General features: G+C 40.7%; 1 protein-coding gene across 8 annotated transcripts in view; it reads right to left on the bottom strand.

Moving 5' to 3' along the window:
• The window catches only part of USP6NL (USP6 N-terminal like), a 254,559-nt gene that overhangs the window by 158,081 nt on the left and 72,507 nt on the right, over positions 1 to 23,971 (bottom strand). For 4 of the 8 annotated variants that reach the window (XM_070501185.1, XM_070501189.1, XM_070501183.1 and 1 more), the window contains exon 1: positions 1,798 to 1,987. The exons of 3 other annotated variants lie outside the window; for them this stretch is intronic. The gene's annotated coding sequence lies outside the window, so the exon portion shown is untranslated. Of the gene's footprint in view, positions 1 to 1,797; positions 2,038 to 23,971 lie in introns of those variants that run through there. One more of the 8 variants, XM_044761879.2, reaches the window with a different exon arrangement.

Raw genomic sequence — 23,971 nt, 5'->3', positions numbered from 1 at the left:
GGCAAAGACTGACTAGTGCAACCTCTGCTTGGCACCGGAGGCCCAGATTGGACCTGCCATGCCAGGAAGTTGGCTTGGTTCCCAATGGAGCAGTCAATTAACAGCTGGTGCCAAAGCCGACACTTCTACTTACTGGCTTCTTTAACCAATGGCTGTGTCCTCACCAGGAGCTATTTCATGTCAAAACACTGCTAATCTGGTAATGGGCTATCCTCACCAGAAACACGGACTATACATCCAGAGAGTCCAACAGGCCAGCTACAAAGAGTAAGTAGACACCAACACCAAGACTCGGGGGCTAAATCCTTAATGTTTGGCAAACTATGCTTCTTTGAATGCCTTTGTGACAACATACTAATTCTTTAAATACATAATCAGCAAAGGATTGTCTATTAACTCAAAACACCTGTATTTGCAATTAAGACTATGATTTTCCTTTAAAAATTTATACTTTTACTAGTATAATTTTTCTCCTTTTATATTTTGACACGTTTCAATTGTCTATGTAGAACACAACATAGGATCAACATCCCTCTTCAGTAATAAACTAGTTTACAAACTTTATTATAAACCAACAGCAAAACTCAGAAATATTTTTTCTAACTTTGGGGTCTGACGGAGGGAGAAATAAAAGCAAAGGAACCACTGTTCATTCGCTGCTGGCTAATTTAATTCTTCTTAAGATGACTTAGAAAAAAGTACCCTGACTTCCCTCTAACAGAACTTCCCAGAGACACAATACATGAGCGAGTTGGCCAGGGTGCTCTCTAAAGTTCTGTCCAACTTTTCTGAGCTACGAAGTATTAATTACCTATCCCCAAGACTTCGTTCTCTTTATGTATGGATTAATACAGCACTGAAATCACTTTCTTCCAGCAAGCGAAATATTTAAGATCGCGTCCCCACTTTTTTTTTCCCATTTGTGTCACATTATTTCCAATGACTGAGTATTGCTCCCATTGAGAAATCCTTCCCAGCGCCATAAGGAACTCATCTAACTCACGTTCAAGTCTACCGAACTAAAAAGCATCTGTGGATTAAGGTGAGGGGGGAAAGGGGGGCGGGCAGAGTTTAATCTCCAGTTTACAGAAATGTCCCCCCGCGGATGCACAGACGCCTCGCATTTTCTGGCATGAAAATACCTGCGAGTCACCATTCTCCTGCGTTAGAAACGCCGCACCATCACCCGGCGGTTAGCTCCAAACTATTGTGCAAACTTTGCCAAGGCGCACCGACTTCCAGGCAGCCTCTCCGGCTCCCTCCCTCACCCCATCCTCCCCTCGCCTGGCCGAACCAAAGTCCCGCGGCACGAAGGCAGTAATTTAAAAGAACGGAGTCTGCCCGGGTCCTGCCCGCTTGGACTCCGGAGGACGCAACTGAAACTTGCACGGGAGACACGTCTCCCGGGGACCGAAACTGGCTCGGGGGGAGGGGGAGGCGGAGGGTCTCCTTCCCCGCAGAGCCCGGCGAGCCCGGTCCCTTCCCCGGCCCCCAGGCCCCATCCCGCGCGGTGCCCGCAGACCCTCCCCGCACGCCCCCCGCGCTGCGCCCCAGCGCCCCCGCCCCCTGCCCAGCACGCCCGCAGAACCCGCGATCCAGGTTCCGGGGGGACGGGACGACCGCTCGCAAGTTTCCGCAGCCTGCCCCCGGGAGGGCTGAGGAGGCCGGCCGGCCACTCCCCCGGGGTCGGGAATGGCGGCGTCCGGCTCCCCGGGGCCACCTCGGAGGGAGGGAAGCCCGGCGAGCCCGCCGCCGCTGGCCGGCCCCTGGCGGCGGGAGGGGAGGAAGCGAAGTTACCTCCGGACGGGCCCGGCGGCGGCGGCGGCGGCGGCGGAGGGGCCGCGCGGGGAGTCGCGGGCGGCCGAGCAGCTCCGGCGCGGCGGCGGCGGCGGCTACCGCAGTGCCCTCCGCCCCATTGTTTCCCTTCCAAGAGGATCCCGGCGCAGCCGAGCCCGGGAACCAGGAAGTTCCCCGGCGCGACACCTCCTGCCGCCGCTATGGAAACGGCCCCCGCCTCCCAGGGCGGCTCGCCCGGGGACCCCGCCTCCGCGCCGCCGGCCCCGCCCGCCTCACGGCCCGCCGCCAACCGTCGCCGCTGCGGCCGCGGCCGCCGCCATCTTGGCGCGCCCCGGGCGGCCCCTTCCCGGCGGCACGTGCGCGCCGCGGCCGCGTTCCCGCCGTCCGCGGGGGCGCGCTTCCAGGGCTGCGGGGCGCGCGAGCGCTTCCCGGGATCCTCGGCCAGAGCGGCGCGTCTGTCCCCCGGGAGTCCCGGGAAGGAGGCCTGGGCCGGAGCGGAGAGTCAGGACCTCGAGCGGGCTTCCAGGCGTTGCACAAAACGACAGGCTTAAGCTGGTGTCCAAGTGACAGGTCAAGGGATGGCTGAGAGCAGGCGTGAGGTCAACAGAGCAATGGCCAAGAGCATGCTCTCTGCAGCCAGAACGCCCGTGCTTCATTTCTGGCTCAGCTACTCACCAGCTGTCAGACCCTGGGCACCCTTTTAATTTTCTCTCTGTCCCCGTTTCTTCATCTGTAAAGTGGCATAATAATTGTACCTGCCTCGTAGGGTCGTTACCTGGAATAAGCGAGTGCTGGGTAGGTAGTAAGTGCAAAATAACTATTCTTTCAAGAAAAAGGCATTGCTTCTGACAAAAGTCGCATTTCGATCATTCTTCGGGAACTTCATCTAAGTGTTCAAACCAGCACTACTTTAAATAGGCTACTGTGTAAGATCCCCTTGCTGCTTAAAACGTCGCAAAGGTTCATCATTTGTCCCGTCTTTCTCTAGGTCAGCTTGCCTTTTTTATATCAGGGAAACTGTCAAGAGATTTAACCTCCAGGGTCTTCCATTAAGAGATGCCATAAAAAGATGAATGAGGTAAACTTTCCGACACTGTAATTAGCTGACAGTCAAATGATTTATTCAAGAGACGCTAGAAAAGTTAGGCTGTGCAAATAACTAAAAGGCTTCCTGTCCTTGATTCCAGGAACTAGAATTACTAAAGCTGGCAACTCTGAACCGTTGTTATTATCTCTCTTTTCCAGCTGGTGAAAACGGACACCAAGAAACTGGGTGTTGTGTGCAATATGGGAGACAGGGATGGGGGAGGGGGTGTCACAGGCTCTTTGGAAGGATGCAAACTTTAAGAACTGTGCATCAGGCTAGGTCTTAGCTGGTCTCTAAGGCTCCCAGCTCACAAGTGTTGTGATCTTAATTGTACACTCTTTGACAAAAATACATTTATACTTGCCTTTGGGTCTTCATTCATTTAAACCAAATTCATGAAGACTAGTGTTTATTTTTATGATCCCGATCCAAAAATGGCATAAATAGTTTGATATAAGAATTGGGGTAAAAACAGATCAGGAGTTGGCAGGATACGGGAAACTTTTTCAACACCCAAACACTTCTCCAAAAGTTATGGAATGCTCTGATTATGGGTCACCCAGATGGGGATGTTCTGAATTTCTGGAAGGCGGGAGCCTCTACTCATACAGCGGGTTGCCCTTAGTGGACCAGCAGATTGCACTTGCTAGGCCGTCAGTGAATGTCCATCGAATTAAATTGCCATGTTTGTGGTTGAGCTCTCATCATTTCAGGAGATGCTGGGAACCCCAGAGACACTCAAGAGATCTTACTCAAGACACATCACTGCAAACATCATAACCAAAAACCCCAAGTCCCTAGTTAATGAGTTTATGGGACTTTGGAAGAACAACCCTGGCCACAGGCTTATTGGGCAAAACAAAGTGGAAATTCCAGATACATTTTTCCATAAATTATATGGGTAATTTTTAAAACTTTATTTTGGTCTTAATTATGAGCACCATTGACTCAATTTTAGACTTCAACGATAGCACACTGACGCTACAGGATTATTAAGATTCAGAAATCCCCACATTTTTCCCCAGGTCATAGTGTCACCAGTGAGTTGTGTCACCTCATTATAAAACCTGTATTTGTTCTTAGGTATAATTTCAGGGGCTTGCCATCATTTTTGTTATTAAGCATCTTAGACGTATTGTTAAACTATAAACACAGATTTTTATATTTCTTTAAGTGCCAAGTCTCCAGAGAAGTGTTTGTCACGTGGTAGGGATGCAAATTCACTGATCTATGGCCAATAATAAATATGGAATTTATATCAACAACTACCAAGGAAATAAAGATAGAATCATTTTTCCTCTATTTGAGAGATGGGCAAATTTTTTCTTAAAGGGTAAAGATAGTAAACACAAAAGCAGCCATAGACAATATGTAAAAGAATGAGTGTGGCTATGTCCCACTAAAGATTTACTTGTGGAAATAGGTGGATTTGACCACAGGGTCTTATTTTACCAACTCCCAAATAATTTTATTTAGATTATACTTACCCCATGATTGTATCCACTCCAACATGAAATGCCAGATGTTAAACTACCCTTTAAATGACAATAGGGTAAAAGCTTGATATCCATAAAGCACCAAAAAGTGAGAAGAGAAATGGAGTAACAGTTTGTAATACCAATTAAAATATTTCACAAATACCAAAGGTTTAGAACTACATCTCATGTGTCATAATGGAATAAGATAGATGGATATTTGCATTTTATTTTTGCAAAAGTTATATGTTATGCTAATGGAAAGACTTAAAATGTGGCCAGAAGTCAAAGTATATGTTTAAATCCCCCACAGGATGCCATAATAACTAAGGCCAGGAGTACAATTTGTGGTAAAAACATAAGAACATAGGACATAGAGAAAAAAATTCTCCAATGAGAATCATGCATCTTTCCCTGTCATCTTCAGAATATGGCTGAAAGGGTAAGTCCTTTGAGTCGCCTGTAAATTGAGACTTCCAAATGTGAATCCAGGGCTATTTGATCCATTTTATTTTGCTTTAGGAGGGGGAAGCAGATAGTTCCCTAAACAGGGAGGGGATTTTTTTTTTTTTTTTAATAAAGCTGTGGAAAGCCTTGCAGAGCACATCTTCATCCTCACCAGCAGCAGTACTTTCTGAAATTTCATAAGGAACCAATGCTCTTCCATTGGTTAGGAAAGTCAGTTTCAATGACACTCCACATAATTGTTCTTCGTGGTTGAAAAAAAAAACAGTCAACATCTGTGTACTCAGTATAAGCGAAATAGCCATGGATAACGGACAGCTACAACCACACTGCTTGTATTAAAAACATCCTTTGGTTTAAAAGAGAAGCTATTGATTGCAGAGCAGGGAAGAAGAGTCCATAGAAGGAGTGCGAACCGCACAAAATTGTGTGCAAGGTGTTGTATACGTAGTTTGTTATGTACAACTATCTGAGATCGTCTTATCTATTCATTGGTGTACTTGGGTTTTGTTCCGTTTCCCTGTCTTAAGAATGTGCACGCCATGAGACTGAGGAACTTCTCTGTCTTCTCCCCTACTCTAGCGTTTGGTCCAGATCAGTGCCTGACACAGAATCAGCCCTCCATAAATAACTATAGAAGGAATGAAGCAAGGGAGGGAGAGAGAAAGAAAGAGAGGGAAGGAGGGAGGAAAGAATGAAGAAAAAGAGGAAGGAACAGTATCCATTTTTTCTGGACAGAAAGTTCCTAACTTTTCTCATATGCTCAAAAAGGTCTGTGACTCAAAACAAAAAGAAAAGAAAAGAAAAGGAATGACTGGTCATTATCTCCTCTGTTCTTTTGCTCACAAGCCACCCTGCTCTTGATTACATATCAAAACGGTTATCATGGTTTGCCAGAAACCTTAAATGATGCCATGTCATTTGAAAACTGTCTCCTTATGTTTTTATAGCTTTGGAGAATTTCTTCTGCCTGCTTAACTTATAGTTGCCAGGCTTCAGTTCTCCATTTGACCACTTCTTAGATGTCAAGCCACTTATTTATTTTTTGTTTGTCTCATCAAGCAGAGTTAATACATTAAAAAGTATTCTAAGATATTGAAAAACTTCAAGTACAATTTTTGTCTTCATTGTAGGGCGATAAAACTCTTGCCTCTGTGTATATGATTTTTGAATTAACTTTTAAACTCTTGTACACATAAATCTGAGTAAATTGTGCTAGCTAGTTTTCAGAAATGGCTCCCAAATGAACCATGCCTCCATATTCACCTCGTTTTATATCCTCCTCCTCTTGAATCTAGGCTGGCCCTGAGGCTCACTTTTGACCAAAAGAATAGGGTGGAAGTGATGTTAAATGATTTCGAAGGTTAAATCATAAGAAGGCTTGCAGCTTTCACTTGGATCTCTGAAATACATACTCTCAGTGCACTCCCTCCTCGAACTCAGTCACTACGCTGCAAGAAGCCCATGTCACATGGGAAGGCCACATAGGGGTGGTCTGAACCTTCGCTGAGCCCCCAGCCAACAGCCAGCATCAGCTGCTAGCCATGTGGATCTTGGACGTCCAACACCATCAAGCCTTCAGATGCCTTGAGCCTCAACTGTGCAACCCCATGAGAAACCCCGAATGAGGACATCTCAGCTGAGCCCAGTCAACTCATGGAACCATGAGAGCAATAATAAATTGTTGTTTTAAGCCATTGACTTAAGGGGGGGGTTTGTTACCCACCTACAGATAACTGGAATAAGTTCATTGAAAATAAAGTGTTAAAGCTATGTTTACCTATATTCTAGCTAAAACCTTAATAAATAAATAACTTTATCAAAGTAATACCATATAAGGAGGTCAAGTTATAGAGGAACCAGGTAAACTGTAACATATCCTAAAGTATCCCAGGACTTGTTTTTCACTACTAAGTTGCTGATTTCTGTCTGGTTCTTTCTTCTGAGGTGGGGTAATACATGGGGCATTGTGAAACAACTTGATGACCTTAACCTTTTGGTGTCTGCAAAGTAAATATACTTGCAGTTACATTTGACTTAAAAGGACATGAAATAAGTCCTTGCCCACATGCTTTGGCTAAAAAAAAGGAACAAAGGAGTGGTCACAAGTGGCCAGACTAAAGACTCAATTAAAATAATAGATGGAAAAAATATATATTTCTTTACCTACTCAGCTTATCTTTTCTGTTTGCTAATAGTTCCTGAAACCCTCAGGTCCATAATTCCTAATCTGCAATTTTGAAATCCACAAACCTCTGAAAATCAAAAGTTTTTTTCTTAAGTTTGGCACCTAAACTCATTTGGTAGCAACCGAACTTTCTTTTGGCTATTTATGTTCTTTATCTTATTTAATATGAACACTCATTTGGTAGCTGAACTGTTTGATTACAAGTTCCTGTCCCAGACACCACTTACGCTGCCCCACAAGTAAAATGCAGTATATGTCCTGTGTCACCCTTCTAAAAACTGAAACTTCCGACTTCCAAAATACTTCTGGTTTCAGACCTGAAGTAGACTATGTTGGAGACCCGAAGTAAACTTTTTTGTGCAAGGGGAAGGGCATTCTAGTGTGGCGTCACTGCGCACTCGCTGGATTCGGACAGCCCGAGTTCAAATCCTAACTCCACTGCTGGCCGCCTCTCAGACCTGGGTTAGTCTGTAACTCTCTGCCTCAGTTTCTTCCCCTGGAAAATAAGGATAGTAATAGAAACTACCTCATAGGGTTCTTAAGAGAACTAAATGAGATTATGCATGTAAAATGATTAGCCCATTGATGAGTAGTTAGTAAACACTCAACAAATGTTAACTCTTATTGTATTATTATTAAATGTAAGTTTTTTCTAAATTCTAAAAAATTAATAATATCAGTAACGGTTTAGTGAGGAATACACAAGGTATTATCAACAGAAAGATATTTAACACAGGGAATCTGATGCATGCAAAGTCTTTGGAAGGAGTGGTGGATGATGGTTGAGAGGGGACCACCACTAACTTTCTGGTTATTCCACATCAGCTGTGGACCTGATGTCAGGAAGCTGCTGTACCCAGAGGTCAGAAAAATGATAGGAAATCACGGTCAGTGTCAGAGCTCCCCTGCAGTGTAGAAACTGATAACTGTTAGGGACACTCATTGGAGTCTAGCTTCGCTGCAAAAATTTATGTCTATCAAAACTTCATGTCAGCTGCTGCTACTGGAGGAAGAATGACATGCTCCTTACGCTGTTGAAAGCCCATGAGTGCATCTCCCTGGCAGAACTTAAACCTTATCAGACCTGTGCTGCCAAGGGACTCTAGGCAATGCAGTTCCTGCAATAGACAATACCCAACACAAATAACTTAATAATAATAACTAACATTTGTAAAACACTTGCCATAAAAGCTCTGTGAGGTAGGCAGGAACTGTAGCTCAGAGGGGCTAAGTGATGTGTCCAGGATTGCACAAACATGAGAGCCTCAGGTCCTCAAATTCCAAATGTAGAGTGTGTTTCTTTATGCCAGTGTGTCCTATTTAATCATCTGAGTTCCGCTATTTCCTGCAAATCATTAGTCCATTTGTATTATTATTTACTTATTGTTTTTCTTTAAGCTGACTCACATTTCTACTTAAATCAAATTAAAGAGGAAATTTTGCATCACTATCTAAAGTATAATGCGAATCACTAAAACGGAAAACAGGTGTCACATAGCATAAATGGAAGATGAAAGTAAAAATGAACACACCGAAAACAAGACAATGATATTAAAACTACTTAGCTAGCGTTGCCCACAGAGGGCTCTGAGCTAAAAGCACACTCTCTCTTTGTTGAAAAGGGGATTTGCACATGCTAGAGATGTTGGACATACTAACAACCATCATCCTAGCACCAAACTGAGACCCTCTCATTGATACATTCACAAAGACTAAAAGGTGACTACAATCTCGGGAAAAAAATTAGACTTCTCACTATGTGGGGCAATGTTATTTAAAGCCTTGTGCATCTTACCTACTCATTCATATAAGATTTTTTTTTTTAGTGAGGTGAAATTCTCATAACCATTTTCATAAAATTCTCATAAAATTAACCATTCTAAGAACAATTCAGTAGCTTTTAGTACATTTACAATGTCATACGACCACCACCTCTATGTAGTTATGAGACATTTTTATCACCTCAGAAAGAAACTTCATACACGTTAAGCAGTTTCTCTCCATTCCCTCTCTCCCCACACCTAGCAACCACTAATCGGCTTTCTGTCTCTATGAATTTACCCTGGATATTTCATGTAAATGGAATCACACAATACGTGACCTTTTGTGTCTGTCTTCTTTCACTTAGCACAATATTTTTGAGGTTGATACACGTTGTAGCGTATATCAGTACTTCATTACTTTTTATGGCTGAATAATATTCCATCATATGGATATACCACAATTTGTTTATCCAGTCATTCACTGATGGACGTTTGAGTTGTCTCCACCCTTTGGCTATTGTGAATAGTGCTGCTATGAACACGTGTGTACATGTATTTTCTTCAGAACCTGCTTTTCAGTTATTTTGGATATACACTTAGGAGTGGAATTGCAGGGTCATATGGTAATTCTATGTTTAACTTATGGAGAAGCTGCCAAACTGTTTTCCAAGGTGGCTGAACCATTGCACATTCCCACCAGCAACACACAGGGTTCCAATTTTTCCACATCTCTGCCAACACTTGTTATTTTCTGTTTGTGTGATTATAACTATCCTTGTGAGTGTGAAATGGCATCACATAATTTTGATTTGCATTTCCCTAGTGACCCTGAGCATCCCTTCATGTGCCTGTTGGCTATCTGTATATCTTCTTTGGAGAAACATCTATTCGAGTTCTTTGCCCATTTTTTACATTGAGTTGTCTGTCTTCTTATTGTCAAGTTCTAGGAGTTCTTTATGTATTCTGACCATTAGCATATATATGATTTGCAAATACTTTCTCCCATTCTGTAGGTTGCCTTTTCACTTTATTGATAATGTCCTTTGATGGACAAAAGTTTTCAATTTTGATTAAGTCCAATTTGTCTATTTTTTGGTTGTTTTTCTTTTAGTGTCATATCTAAGAATCCATAGCCCAAGCCAAGATCATAAATATTTACCCATGTTTTCTTCTAAGAAACATATGTTTTAGCTATTATATTTATATAAGGTTTTTAAACCATACTATAACATTTTCATAGAAACAAGGTAAATCCATTGACTTAGATTAACTGTAAACTTTGAAATTTACTCACCATTGAAAGACATTTGTTTGTTTAATAACGTGTTTGTTTAGCTATGACTGTGGACAAATCACTGTACTGCACTGCACAGATGGTATAGATATTTGTAGTATATACATATATATGTATATTTATAAGTATGTATTCATTAGTATAGGATATTATTCTTATATGCTAATAGGAAGTATAGAGAAAGTATTAGGAGAAACTACTAAGGAGAGAGACTGGTTGCCAGTTTATGAGAAGAGGGGCAGTACAGTGATAAATTTTTTAAAAAGCCAACTCAAATTGGCCCAAATAATAAAGACGATAATTGGCTCACATCACTGAAAGCTTGGTGGAAGATGGGTTTGTGGAACTCAACGATATTGTCAAGGACCAGCTTCTTTCTCTGCCTCTCATCGCGTCGGCCCTATCCAACCAAGATGGCTGCCAACAATTTCCAGTGCTACATGCCTCCTTATCTCAATCAGAGAAAGTGAGCAACCCCAGCAAACACTTACCTAAGTCTCAGGCTCTGGTATGCTTTGTATCACATACTCATCCCCGAATCAACATTTATAGCTAGAATGTAGGATTATGTTAATTGTTCTCACCCCTCTTTAGCACCAGTAATGGAGTGGGGCTTCTTCCCACGTGAAGAAGGCATGGTTCTCAAATGGAAAATTGGGCAAGTGACAGAGAAAAGAGGAACAGTTATGGGGAGGCCATCACAATGTTCACCCCAGGTAATCTCAGAGAAGTCTTAACAGAAGAGATGAGATTTGACCCAGTCAGAGAGAATCAAATAGCAGAATAGTGTGGAAGTCCATTTTTAAAAATTTGGAATAATCATCCATTTCAGCTGGACCACTGGTGTGAGATGAAAGTTAGCAATCCTAGGAGGATAACTTGAGAGCATATCCTAATAGAGGACTTCAAATGCCTGACTAAGGAGTTTAGACTTAATTCACTAGGCAGCAAAGAGAAAAAGAAAATGACTTTCCTCTTAGAAAAAAAAACATGATTTCTCTAACTCAAACTGTACAGAGATGAAAGAAGAATTCACTGTTAGAAGAATTCACTTTAATGCTAGGTCTTGGTATTTGATAAGCTATATTCACTTACGAAAATTCATTCATTCATTCTTTCATTCAGTCAACAAATATTGAGTACCTAATGTGTGTTCAGCTCTGTACTGGCAATAGCTGGTTATTTAATGGTGAGAAAACAGTAAAGTCATCGCCCCTGTGAAGGTTATAGGCCAATGGAGGGCTTATCATATACGTCATCGTGTCATAGATTCTAATGTCTCACCTGCCTTTGGAAAGCATTAAATTCCGGGCCAGAATGGCTCATTCACAGTCAATGGAAAGCAAGGCAAGAAAGCACTCAAACCACGGTTAACAAACCTGATGAGTGGCAGCTCAGAGACCAAGAACTTTCTCATAATCTCCATGCCTTACCAGGTTAATCCATTCCTCTTCTGAGTTTTCTGAGTCCAGTTGATACTTCACTGCAAAGAGGTGACTCTATAGCCCTAATTGGATGAACGGACATGAGCTTTGCCCTGAGGTTTCATTTACCTATGCTCAACATACTCATCTTAAAAATAGATGACTTTTGCTTTACCTCAATCATAGACCTAAATATTGTCAAGTTAAAATCAGAGCAGAGGGGCTCGCCTGGTGGCATAATTGTTAAGTTCGTGTGCTCCACTTCAGTGGCCCTGGGTTCCTGGATTTGGATCCCGGGTACGGAGCTAGCACCACTTGTCAAGCCACGCTGTGGCGGTAGCCCACGTAAAATAGAGGAGGACTGGCATAGATGTTAGCTCAGGGACAATCTTCCTCACACACACACACAAAAGTCAAAGCAGAGACTAGATAATTAAGTTTCTTTATTGTTTATCTAAACTAGATATTAAATTTATCTATCTAATAAACACAAGTTTATTATCACAATGTGCTTAGAGGTTTCCTTCTTTCCTCTCTCCCACTCTTCCTCCTTTTTTTTCAACAAACCTCTGTTGAGTACTTACAAAGAGACAGGACTTGAGAAGAACAGCTATAAAGTCTCTTAACTGCCCAACTCTCCATCTTTTATTATGTGCCACTCTTTCTTCCCTATGTTACCTGAGCTCAGAAGGATGTATTTGAAATGACAACAATTCTCTCCTCCAACCCAGGAAATGTAGCTTCACATTGGTCTAAGAAGTGAAATGCCTAACTTAAGCTGGCGATAAGAAGGCCACATACTGTGTGATTCCAACTATATGACGTTCTGGAAAAGGCAAAACTTTGGAGATGGTAAAAAGATCAGTGGTGGCCAGAGGTTGGGGTCGGGTGGGAGGGATGAATGGGGGTGCACAGAGGATTTTTAGGGCAGTGAAAATACTCTGCATTATACTATAGTGTGGACACCTCACTATACATTTGTCCAAACACACAGAATGTACAACACCAAGAGTGAACCCAAATATAAACTATGGACTTTGGGTGATGATGTTGTGTCAGTGTAGGTTCATCAATTGTAACAAATGTAACACTCTAGTGAGTGATGTTGACAATGGAGGCTCTATGTATGGGGGCAGGGGGTATATGGGAATTCTCTGTACTTTCCACTCAGTTTTGCTGTGAACTTAAAACTCCTCTAAAAAACAAAGCATGTTTTTTAAAAAAATGAAAAAATGGAGTTTATTAATCCAACCAATACATATAAAGCCCTTAATAGTGCCAAGTACTGTATGACACACTGTAGTATTACAGATGACAAGACACATATGGTTCCTGGCCCCCAGAGAACTTATATGAATGTGTTCGTCAGATAAAGTCATTGTGCTTAATAAGTTGCCCTTCCCAGAGAGTGTAACTCTTTGTCCAATTAAGAGTTCCAGGCATCCTCCAGCAGGTTGCTATTGGGTAATTCCAGTTGGCATAAAGGGGGCAGGCCTTGCAGCCCCTGAGAGAGAACACCCCCAAAGCCAGTAATTCTCACCTGAAGCTTTTGAAAAATACTGTTTCTGCGGTATCATCCCCAGAATCTCTGATTCAATAGGTTTAGGAGGTGCCTAGATGCCACATTTCTTAAGCACCCCAAGTGGTTCTGATGCACGAGGTTCATCACTCAGTAGTCAGTTTCACTCTACATAATAATGATAATCACTGTTGATATATTGAGTCTTAACATGAACATTCCAATGGAAAACTGGGCAACCACCAACGTCCATGGCAAGGAAGTCATGAAAAATAAAAACACAGATGATTAATACATGTTTAGCTCCATAAGTAATCAAATAAATCTAAATTGAGGGCAATATAATGCAATTATTCATCTATCATATTGACAAAGATTTTAAAACGCTCAGAATGTGTCAAGAATATGGTGATATGGGCTTTCCATACATTGCTGGCTGGAGTGTAAATTGGTAGAATTTAACTAAAGGGCATTTTGGCAATATATATTAGGTTTTATAATGTAAATAGGTTGATCCAGTAATTTACTTTCTAGGAGTATTTCCTAAGGAAATAACTCTCACAGACAAAAAAAAACTCCCACAAAGATCTATGTATAAGGCTGTTTATCACAGCCTGTTTACAATACAAAAAATTGGAAGCCACCTGCCTCTAAATAAAGGATTGGTTGAAAAAGAGTAACTCAACAAATGGAATGCAATGCCCTTAAAAATTATGTCCATATATATTTATTAACAATGAAATATACCTTTAACTGACTTTTTAAAAACTACCTATACAGTATAATCTTATTTTTAAATAAAATATATGTGAGACACATAGACCAAATGAGAAGGAAATTATTGAAAACGTTAAGAGTGATGATTTCTGGGGAATTATTACTGGAAATTTTATTCTATTTATACATTTTTACATTTTCTGAATGATTTCTACAGTGAGCATGTATCGTTTTTAAAATCTCCTCCCCTCTGAAAACTTTTGTGTTTTGTAATAAACATCGGGACATGTTACGCCTATTTGCATGGAGTTTTCATTGAAGGAACAGTCTCTAAAAGACAGTCTGTGTAACGCTCTATGGGGAGAAGTTGGGGGCACAGAGGAAGGAGGAAGAGAACAGCAACGGTCTAACCTACAGCCCAGGCCCCAGACTAGGTCCGAACCGAACGGAAAGACAGGCTGCAAGCAAGGACCAAAAGAGAGGTTTTCCCAGGGGCCACTGTGAGACACAGAGGCATAAACAGTATTACTTCAGTGCCCATAGGGCATTTGGCAGGTGATACAGAGTAGGACAAAGAGTCATCCTCCTCAATTCAGAGCAGCAGGAAGGAGCAGTGAGGACTTATGGGAATGGTGCCCCATCCTGATATTGTGAGGCCAGAAAATTGGAGTGTTTCTGAAGGATGTGGCAAGAGAGAAAGCCCTGGTGCCTTAGCAAGAGCAAGCTCAGTGGGGTGGCAAAGCCAGGTTGGAGAGGGTTGGGTGGTGAACGGTAATGGAGTGGATGAGCGGTCCAGAAAGGGTTTTCCAAAGTGGGAAATACAGGAGCATGTTTCACTGCTGATAGACTCATCCAGCAGCGGGAGAAAGGCTGAACACGTAGGAGAGAGGGAGCTCCTCTCTTTCCACCCACAAGTCCTGATTTGTTCTCATCCACACCATGGCTTCAACTACTTCTTGCATGGGAATAGTCAGATTATAGCTAAAGCCCAGCACATAATAAAATTTTATTAAATAAATGACGCTTTCTGCTGACTTCAGACCCAAATAACTAACTCATCATATCCCTCACCAACTCCTCTACTACTGCACGCACGCAGGCACGCACGCATGCGGAGACCCACCATTCTTCCTTAGGCGTTCGCTCTCAATGAATGGCACCGTTACCCACTGATTGCCCAAGCTAACTACCAGCGCATCCTCTTTAGTGCTCCTTGTCATCTCTCCCCATCTCACGTCCAACAAGTCAACAAGTGTAGAGTCTATCTTTGGCTAGCTCTTGAATCCATTCCATCCTCGTCATTCCCACCACCACTGTTTTAATTCAATCTCTCATCACTTGGCATTTGGATTACTGCAAATCTTTTCTTTATCTCCAATCTATCCTTCACTCTATCAAACACAGCAATACCTCACACTAACAGCATGATTTTCCTAAAATTTAAATCTGACTGTGTCATTTATCTGTCCATTCAGAGTTTCAAAATAAAGTCCATGTCAAGTACTCAATAAATAATTGACTGGCTGAATAAAGGAACGATTGAGCTTACAGCAAGATTGCCCGTCCTTTGCCAATGTGGGATAACTTTGGGCTAATAATCCTTTGTTATAATAACCTAATGCCTGCTGGTTTCCAGGCAAAGACTCAAAACAGGCATACCCAGGTTTTGTTATGTGTTACCATTCATATTTTCACTATCGGGCAAGAAGAAGTTCAAGGGGGGCAGTGGTGTATATTATAAAGTCATGACAATTATTTTATGGATATGATGGAGGACCCATAGTGCCTAAGACTGGAAAAAGGCATTTTTAAAGTGGGAACATAAAACACAGCTTTAGTAATTACATATGATGCATTTAGCTTTGCTACCAGGGAGATACTAAGATAAATTATAAAATTATTCATTTCCAAATAAAAGAAGGAATCCCAAAAAAAGGACCGAGGAGTGACTCATAATAGAGCTTTGAAGACAGAAAATCCTGCAATGGCAATTGCATTTCCTTCTAGGATAAAGTGGCAGGCTATGCTGATAAGGAGGAAGCAATAGCTATAATCTATATAATCTGCTATTTTCAATACAGAGTCCAATGTGATATTATCATCGAAGCTGGAAAGATGCAGTTCAGTCAAAGAATGGCTAATTGCACATACATGTTTGACACCAGCATCAAGCCATTTCTCAAAGTCTAGCAAATATACTCTTTTCGACAAGGAAAATGTTAAGAGCCACCTTTTGCAATGTTACAAAACCTAGGACAAAGAAGCAAATCAATACAGGAATCCTCTTTTCATTTTCATTATATCAATGGACTAAAATATAACAAAATCTGTTCTGGGAGATAGACTCAAAATGGCATTGATATTTTAGATAATGGCTGATGAGAACCTTTCTACATTGTGTATGTATTTTATTTAATGTATAACCTGTGACTGTCTTTGAGTAAACAGGGCATATACAAATGAAACTATTAATAAAACATAACCATGGTGAGGTTAAAAAGAATGTCACCATTTATTTCAGCAGTATTGAATCCTGTCTATTTAATCTTGGAGTCATTGCTATCCTTCCTCGAAAAATTAATAATGATAAAAATAATCTGCAAAGGCATTTAAGCAAAACATTTATAATACAATTTTTTAAATAAGCAGGATACGTATTTTTTAATACCAATCTAAGGGATTTCTGCCTCCCTCATCTCTGAGAGAAGATGCTCCAGGACAAGATGCTCCATCTCTGAGACAAGATGCCAACAATGGAGAACTTGTCTCCATCACCTGAGTTTCATTTCCCTTTGGGGTTTTCTCCAGTGGGTGTGATAGTCATTAGTGCTGTTCAACAAATATTTCTGGCTCTCCATCTTCCGGACATATGATGGGATTGCTTCCTGGCCCCCTTGGGTTGGGTGGGGTCATCCTGGCTAATGAGTTGTGAACAGAATGTAGTATATTTAACTCCTGTGCAGAACATTGAATTACTAGGGTGAGACCTTCCAGAGTGAGCTTTCCCTCTGCCACAACAATAGCCATGCTCTGCATGGTGGTTCTCCATCAGCCTGGATTACAAAACAAGACAGAGAAGAAACCCCCAGCTTTCCTGTTGTAGAAATGTAATATGCGCAAAAGCGAAATCTTATTTTTAGCCACCAAAATTTTGAAGTTGTTTGTTATTGCAGCAAAGTCCAGCCTACCCTGACTAATACAGAAAGATTATTACTGTCACTAATACCCTAACCCTCATTATTAATTTTCCCTTAACTCTGAGAGCCCTGCATTGACAAAAACTCTTTCTTAGGTTCCTATTGACTTCACTGATAGACACTGGAACTTTTGAAATGGCATTAATGAACACAGTCGGAGAAAAGAGGCAACAGAATACAAAGGCTCAGAGAGTGAGCCAGGAAGACAGACTAACTGGGTTCTGCCACTTCTCCCAGTGTGACCTTGGGCAAGTTACATCATCTCCCCAATGATAGATAGAACCTATCTCATTGAATTGTTTTCAATGCTCAATAAATTCTCATTAAAAAGATATCTTCTCAGTGGGCCCTTCTTTGCCCACTCTCTTTAGCTTAGATTCCCCAGAAAACAGAATCTGAGAAAGATGCTTTTGCGTGAGAACTTCATTGCAGATTATGATCCCAGAGATCAGAAGACAGAGGGAAGGGAGGCAAACAGGGCAGATGAGAGAGCCAACACAAGGATGCAAGGTAGCATTATGAAGTTGGTGACTGGTCACTCAGTCCTACAGGACCAACTGAGAAGACTTTCAAAGGTCTCTCAGGACCCTCCATTTATAGAGGGGTGGAGAAGAAAGGAGGAGCATGTATCCATCAGCTCTGGTCCCACATTGGTCAAAGGTTAGCCCCAGGGGGCATTAAGTGACCTGTGCTTCTGGGTCATGCATGCATGGGCACAGGCACTGAGAGATGTGTCCCATACTTTGTCATCAACACAGCCGCCCTAGAATGGGAGACAAGAGGCAGGTGGTGCTACTAGGCTGCACCTGCATCAGGCTGGTCAGAGTCTGCCTATAAGAGATCTGAAGTGGCACAAAAAAAGGTGTGCAATCCACCACCAATTAATTTTTTTTTAAAGATTGGCACCTGAGCTAACATCTGTTGCCAATCTTCTTTTTTCTTCTTCTCCCCAAAGCCCCCAGTACACAGTTGTATATTCTAGTTGTAGGTCCTTCCGGTTGTGCTATAGGGGACGCCACCTCTGCATGGATTGATGAGTGGTACTAGGTCCACACTCAAGAGCCGAAGCTGTGAAACCGTGGGCCACCGAAGCGGTGGGCGTGTGAACCTAACCACTTGGCCATGGGGCAGGCCCCTCCACCACCTATTTTAAATTGCAAATACTTCACTCTGAAAATTCTTATCCTTCTACACTGCTTATTTTTCTTCATTTCACCTATCACCATCTAATATACAATATAACTTACTCATTTAGTTTATTCTGTCTGCCCCTGCGAGGACGTAAACTCCATGACAGCAAGAAATTTTCTCTTGTTAACTGCTATATCTCAATGCTTAGAACAACGTCTGGCATATAGTAGGTCCTCTAGAAAGACTGTTTTTTAACATTTGGGTTTTGATAAAATCTCAAATGTACAGAAAATTTGCCAAAAATAAAAGTACAAAGAACTCCTGTCTATGCTTCACTCAAATTTACCATTGTTAACATTCTACATTTGTGCGCTCTCTCTCTCTCACTCACATATTCTGAACCATTTGAGAGTAATATATAAACACCATGCTCCTTTACTTTCATATACTTACACATGTACCTTCCAAGATAAGGAGAAGCTCTAATATAATCACAGGACAATTATCAAAATCAAGAAATTTAACATGCTGTTGAACATATAATTCACATTCAAATTTTGTCAATAGTCCCAAAAATGTCTTTGATAGCAAAATTTACCCTAGCTCAGGATTCAGTCCCTCATCACACATTGCGTTTAGTGGGTATGTCTCTTTAGTCTTCTTAATCTGAAATACTTCCTTAGCCTTTCTTTGTCTTTTGTGACTTTGACATTTTTGAAGACTACAGGCTCATTATTTTGTAGAAAGATCCTTTAATTTAGATTTATTTGACGTTTGTCATGATTAGATTCAGATGATAAAAAAATACGTGAATAAATTATTATTATCAAATACGGTTGTTTTCAAAGTGCAGGGCTCTGATCCCTGTTATAAGTGGCCCCTCCCAGGACTCACAGATCCAATTCTGCCTCCTCTCTTACAATACCTAAACTCTAACCCCAAAGTGCTGACACATTTCCCGGCAGCACCCAAATTCCCTACTTGCCAGCTTCTATCTAGCTGCACGTGCAAGGCCAGCTCTCCACATCCCACTCCCCAGCAGGTCCTCCCTATACAACTTCACACTTTTTTGGGAAAATTGAGGAAGAAATTCCCTCTCTGCAGCCCACTGAGGGTTAACTCATAAAACTGACAGGAGGCCAGGGAGATCCTCCACTTCTTGAGTGAAGACCAGGAAGTTGTCACTCAGAGATGAGCCATTGCCCTGAGATACTGTTCAGGATGATCATATGTGACCACATGCATGTAGTCATATAGCCCATGGAAAAACAGGGAAAGGAAAGTCCCCATGACAACAACTCCTAGTTCCAAGAGAAAGAAATCCTTAATCAAGTACACAGTGAGAGTTTTCCACTGCTCAAAGGAAAACATAATCTTTTTTCCCAAAGGCTATAATGCTCAAACATAGGAAGTTAAAAAAATGTATGAACAAGCACGCATGTGCCCACAGGCCGTGAACACCGATTATCCTCAGAAAGGTCATTGATCAATGAAGTCCATTTTTTCCACAACATTAATTTGAGAAACATCAGTCAGTTGTCTGTTAACAGGTAAAAGCATATTAAGTTTTAGTTGATGTTAGCTGAGAGTTCATTGATAATAGTCTGAGTCAAAGACTGCTGGTTATCTGCATGCTGTTCATTCTCCCCATCTTCCTGGGGTAACAATACACCCAGTTGAAAGAACACATTCCCCAACTTTCCCTGCAGTATGAGTAGCCTCTGAGATACAAGAAGAAATCCTTGATTTAGGCTTCTGGCTTCCTCTGTCCTTTTCCTGTCTCCTTTCTTCCTACCAGAAATGCAGACACATTGATAAGGACAGATACAAGGAGGACGTTTAAAACACTGTAAATGGAATCATGCAATAGGTGGCCTTTTGCATTTGGCTTCTTTCAATTAGCATAATGTGTTCTTACAAAGAAGAACCAAACAGAAATTCTGAAATTGAAATGCAGTAATGGAAATGAAAAAATCACTACTGAGAGGCTCAACAGAAGTTTTGACCAGGTGGAAGAAAATCAGCAAACTTGAAGATAGATCAATTGAGATTATCCAATCTGAAGAACAGAAAGAAAAAAGAAAGAAGAAAATTGAATCTATTCACAAGCTTAGAAATGTGTGGAATAGCATCAAACATACCAACATATCTATAACGAGAGTCACAGAACAAGAGAGAATGAAAAGGAACAAAAAGAATATTTGAAGAAATAGTGACCAGAAACTTCCCAAACGTGATGAAAAACATTAATCTACACATCCAAGAAGTTATTATCCAAGGGCTCCAAGTAGGATAAATTCAGAGATCCACATGTAGAGACAACATAAACTGTTGAAAGACAGAGAATCTTGAAAGCAGCAAAAGAGAAGTGACTATCACATACTAGTGATCCTCAATAAGATTAACAGCTGATTTTTTCATCAGTCATCCTGGAGGCCAGAAGGCAATGGGATGACATATTCAAAGTGTTAAAGAAAAAAGTATCAACCAAATTTCAAAAATGAAGGAGAAATTGAGACATTGCTATATAAACAAAAACTGAGAGAATTTGCTGCTAGCAGGCCTGAAATATAAGAAATTCTAAAGAAAGGCTGAAATGGAAGGACACTAGAGAGTAACTTAAACCCACATGAATGAATAAAGAGCATCAGTAAAGACCACTAAATGAGTAAATATATAGGCAGTATACATGCATTTCTTGTTTGTAACTTTTTTCCTCCTATCTAATTTAAAAGACAACTACTTAAACCAATAATTCTAAATCTGTGTTAATGGGAATGCAAAATATATAAAGATGTGATTGTATGACAATAAGAAAACAAAAGAGGGAGGAAGAAACAGATACATAAGTGTGAAGGTTTTATATACTATTGAAATTAATTTGGTATTATTCTGAACTAGAGTTTTGTAAGTGAAAATTTAACTAAAATCCACCAGGCAAACATCAAGAAAATAACTTAAAAAATATAGTAAAAGATACAACAAAGAAATTAAAACCATACACTACAAAATATCTTTAAAAAGAAGATGGTAAGGGAGGTACAGAGGAACAGAAAAGGCATAAGACAAACAGAAGACAAATAGTAAAATGGCAGATGTAAATCCTACCTTACTAATAATTACATTAAATGTAAATGGATTAAACATTTCAATTAAAAGGTGGCAAAGACTGGGACAATGGATAAAAAAACACAATCCAACTATATGTTGTCTACAGAGACATACTTTTTAGATTCAAAGATACAAATAGGTTGCATGTAAAAGAATGGAAAAACATATACCATACAAACAAACAAAAATAAACCAAAAGAGAGCTTAATGGCTATAGAAATATCCAACACAATAGACTTGAAGTCAAAAATTGTTACTTGAGGGGCCAGCCTTGTAGCCAAGTGGTTGGGTTCGTGCGCTCCACTTCGGCAGCCCAGGGTTTTGCCAGTTTGGATCCTGGGCATGGAGCTAGCACCGCTCATCAAGCTATGCTGGGGTGGCCTCCCACATAGAAGAGCCAGAAGGACCTACAACCAGAATATACAACTGTGTACTGGAGGGCTTTGGGGAAAAGAAAAAAAAAGAAGAAGATTGGCAACAGATGTTAGCTCAGGTGTCAATCTTTAAAAAAAAATTGTTACTTGAAACAAAGAAGGATATTTATTTTATAATGATAAAAGAGTCAATCCATCAAGAAGATATAACAATTATAAACATTTATACATCTAAAATAGAACTCTAAAATACATGAAGCAAAAGCTGTCAGAAATCAAAGGAGAAATAGACAATTCAACAATGATGGTTGAAGACTTCAATATTCCATTTTTAGTAATGATTGAACAACTAGATACAAGAGCAACAAGGAAATAAGACTTGAACAACACTAGAAAACAATATATAAAGAACCCTTACAGCTCAACAATAAAAAACCAAAATTTTTATAAAGACAAGTGAAAAATGAACAAAGGACCTGGATAGACATTTGTCCAATGGCCAAAATAGCCAAAAAGCACATGAAAAGATGTTCAAAATCATTAGCCATTAGGGAAATGCAAATGAAAACCACAATCAAAACAACAAAAATAACAAATGTTGGCAAGGATGCGGAATTTCTCCACTTTTCTTCATTGCTGGTGGAAATGCAAAATAGTGCAGTGGCTTTGGAAAACAGTCTGGAAGTTCCTCGAAAAGTTAAACATACAGTTATCACATGATCTAGCAGTTCCACTTCTAGTTATATACACAAGACAGCCGAGAACACATGTTCATACAAAAATTTGTACATGAATGTTCACAGCAGCATCATTCATAATAGCCAAGAAGGGGAAACAATCCAAATGTCCATCAACCGATGAATCAATAAACAAAATGTGGTACATCCATACAATGGAATATTATTCAGTCATAAAAAGGAATGAGGTACTGATAGATGCTACAACACAGATAAACCTAACACATTATGCTAATTGAAGGAAGCCAAATACAAAAGGCCACCTATTGTATGATTCCATTTATATGAAATATCCAGAATAGGAAAATCCATAGAAACAGAAAGTAAGTGGTTACCAGGGCCTCGGGGAAGGAGAATAGAGAGTGACTGCTAATTTTACGGGGTTTCTTTTCGAACTGATGAAAATATTCTGGCTTTAGACAGTTGTGATGGTTGCACAGACTTGTAAATATACTAAAAACCACTGAATTGTTCACTTTAAAAGGGTACATTTTATGTTTTGTGAGTTATATCTCAATTCAAAAAAATTAAGCGAAAAAATACAAAATGAGGCTGGCCATCGGGAGATATTAACTTACTCAAAGCATTACTGTGAAATTTAGAGTATGTTCTAAATCTCACTTTGACTAAATATAATCAATTCAAACTAAGCTGTCACTACGTAGGAAACAAGTCCTAAAAATATAAAGGTAGCAGTCTACACGAATTCTTGAGAAAGAGGAATTAAATGGCAAGAATTTGTCATTACTCAACCTTGTCCATCAAAGGGAAATGCTGCACCTAGTAGATGTGAATAATTCTACAAGAAAAAGGTATACTACATCGTCTTATAGGGGTGATTTTCCAAATTCTATCATGGCCTGCATGAACCATCACTAAAAACCCTTAAACTCCCTTTACTCTGACTCCATGTTCTCTGAACGATTTTCTGGTTGCTATCAGGGTCCTCAGGTAAATTCTTACCCGAAAAAAGTGTTCTCAATGGAAAGCAAAAGAGTTTAAACCATCAAAGATTTTATATTTGCATTTGAAATTAATACAGGGAACCAAAACCAAGAATATGGTTCATCAGAAAGGGAAGCTAATACAACACTGAGACCAAGAGTCGGATATCAAAGTCTAGAAGAGTGTATCGAGTCAGGTCCACACTGAGAAGTCATGGCCATGAGGGGCAGCACTTAAAAAAGAGAGAGAGGGCAGTGGGTAATTCTGTGGCTATGTGTGACCCGTAGCCTCTGGTTTATACATGATACCTTTATACATTCCCATGTGTCCTCCCTTAGAACTTAGTAGTCTTCTTAGAATTTAGTAGCCATCTTATCTCAGCTATATGACGATGGGTTTTGTTTACATTGTGGGTAGGATGTTCACAGACAAAGTCCCTTTGGGCATGGTGGTGACTATGGCCATCACAGCTGAGCACCCCAAGGGATAAGTGAAATGCCCATGTTTCATGGGAAGTTGTTTGCTTCCGGGCTTGTTGCACCTTCAACCCCCCTACACTTTCCCCCTGCTACTTCCCAAGCCAAGAATTTAGGGGTTTTGTGACTTGCTTTATAAGCAGAGATGATTCCCTTACAGTCTCTACAAGGAACTCTGACACTTGAATCTATCAGGCTGGAAACAGGCTAGGATAGGAATCCAAGCAGTACCCTAGTCAAGACACCACTCTGAACTGAGGGTGTGTTCTGA

Source organism: Equus asinus, chromosome 29, assembly GCF_041296235.1.
Source record: "Equus asinus isolate D_3611 breed Donkey chromosome 29, EquAss-T2T_v2, whole genome shotgun sequence".
NCBI lineage: Eukaryota > Metazoa > Chordata > Mammalia > Perissodactyla > Equidae > Equus > Equus asinus.
This window is presented reverse-complemented; position numbering and strand designations above follow the sequence as displayed.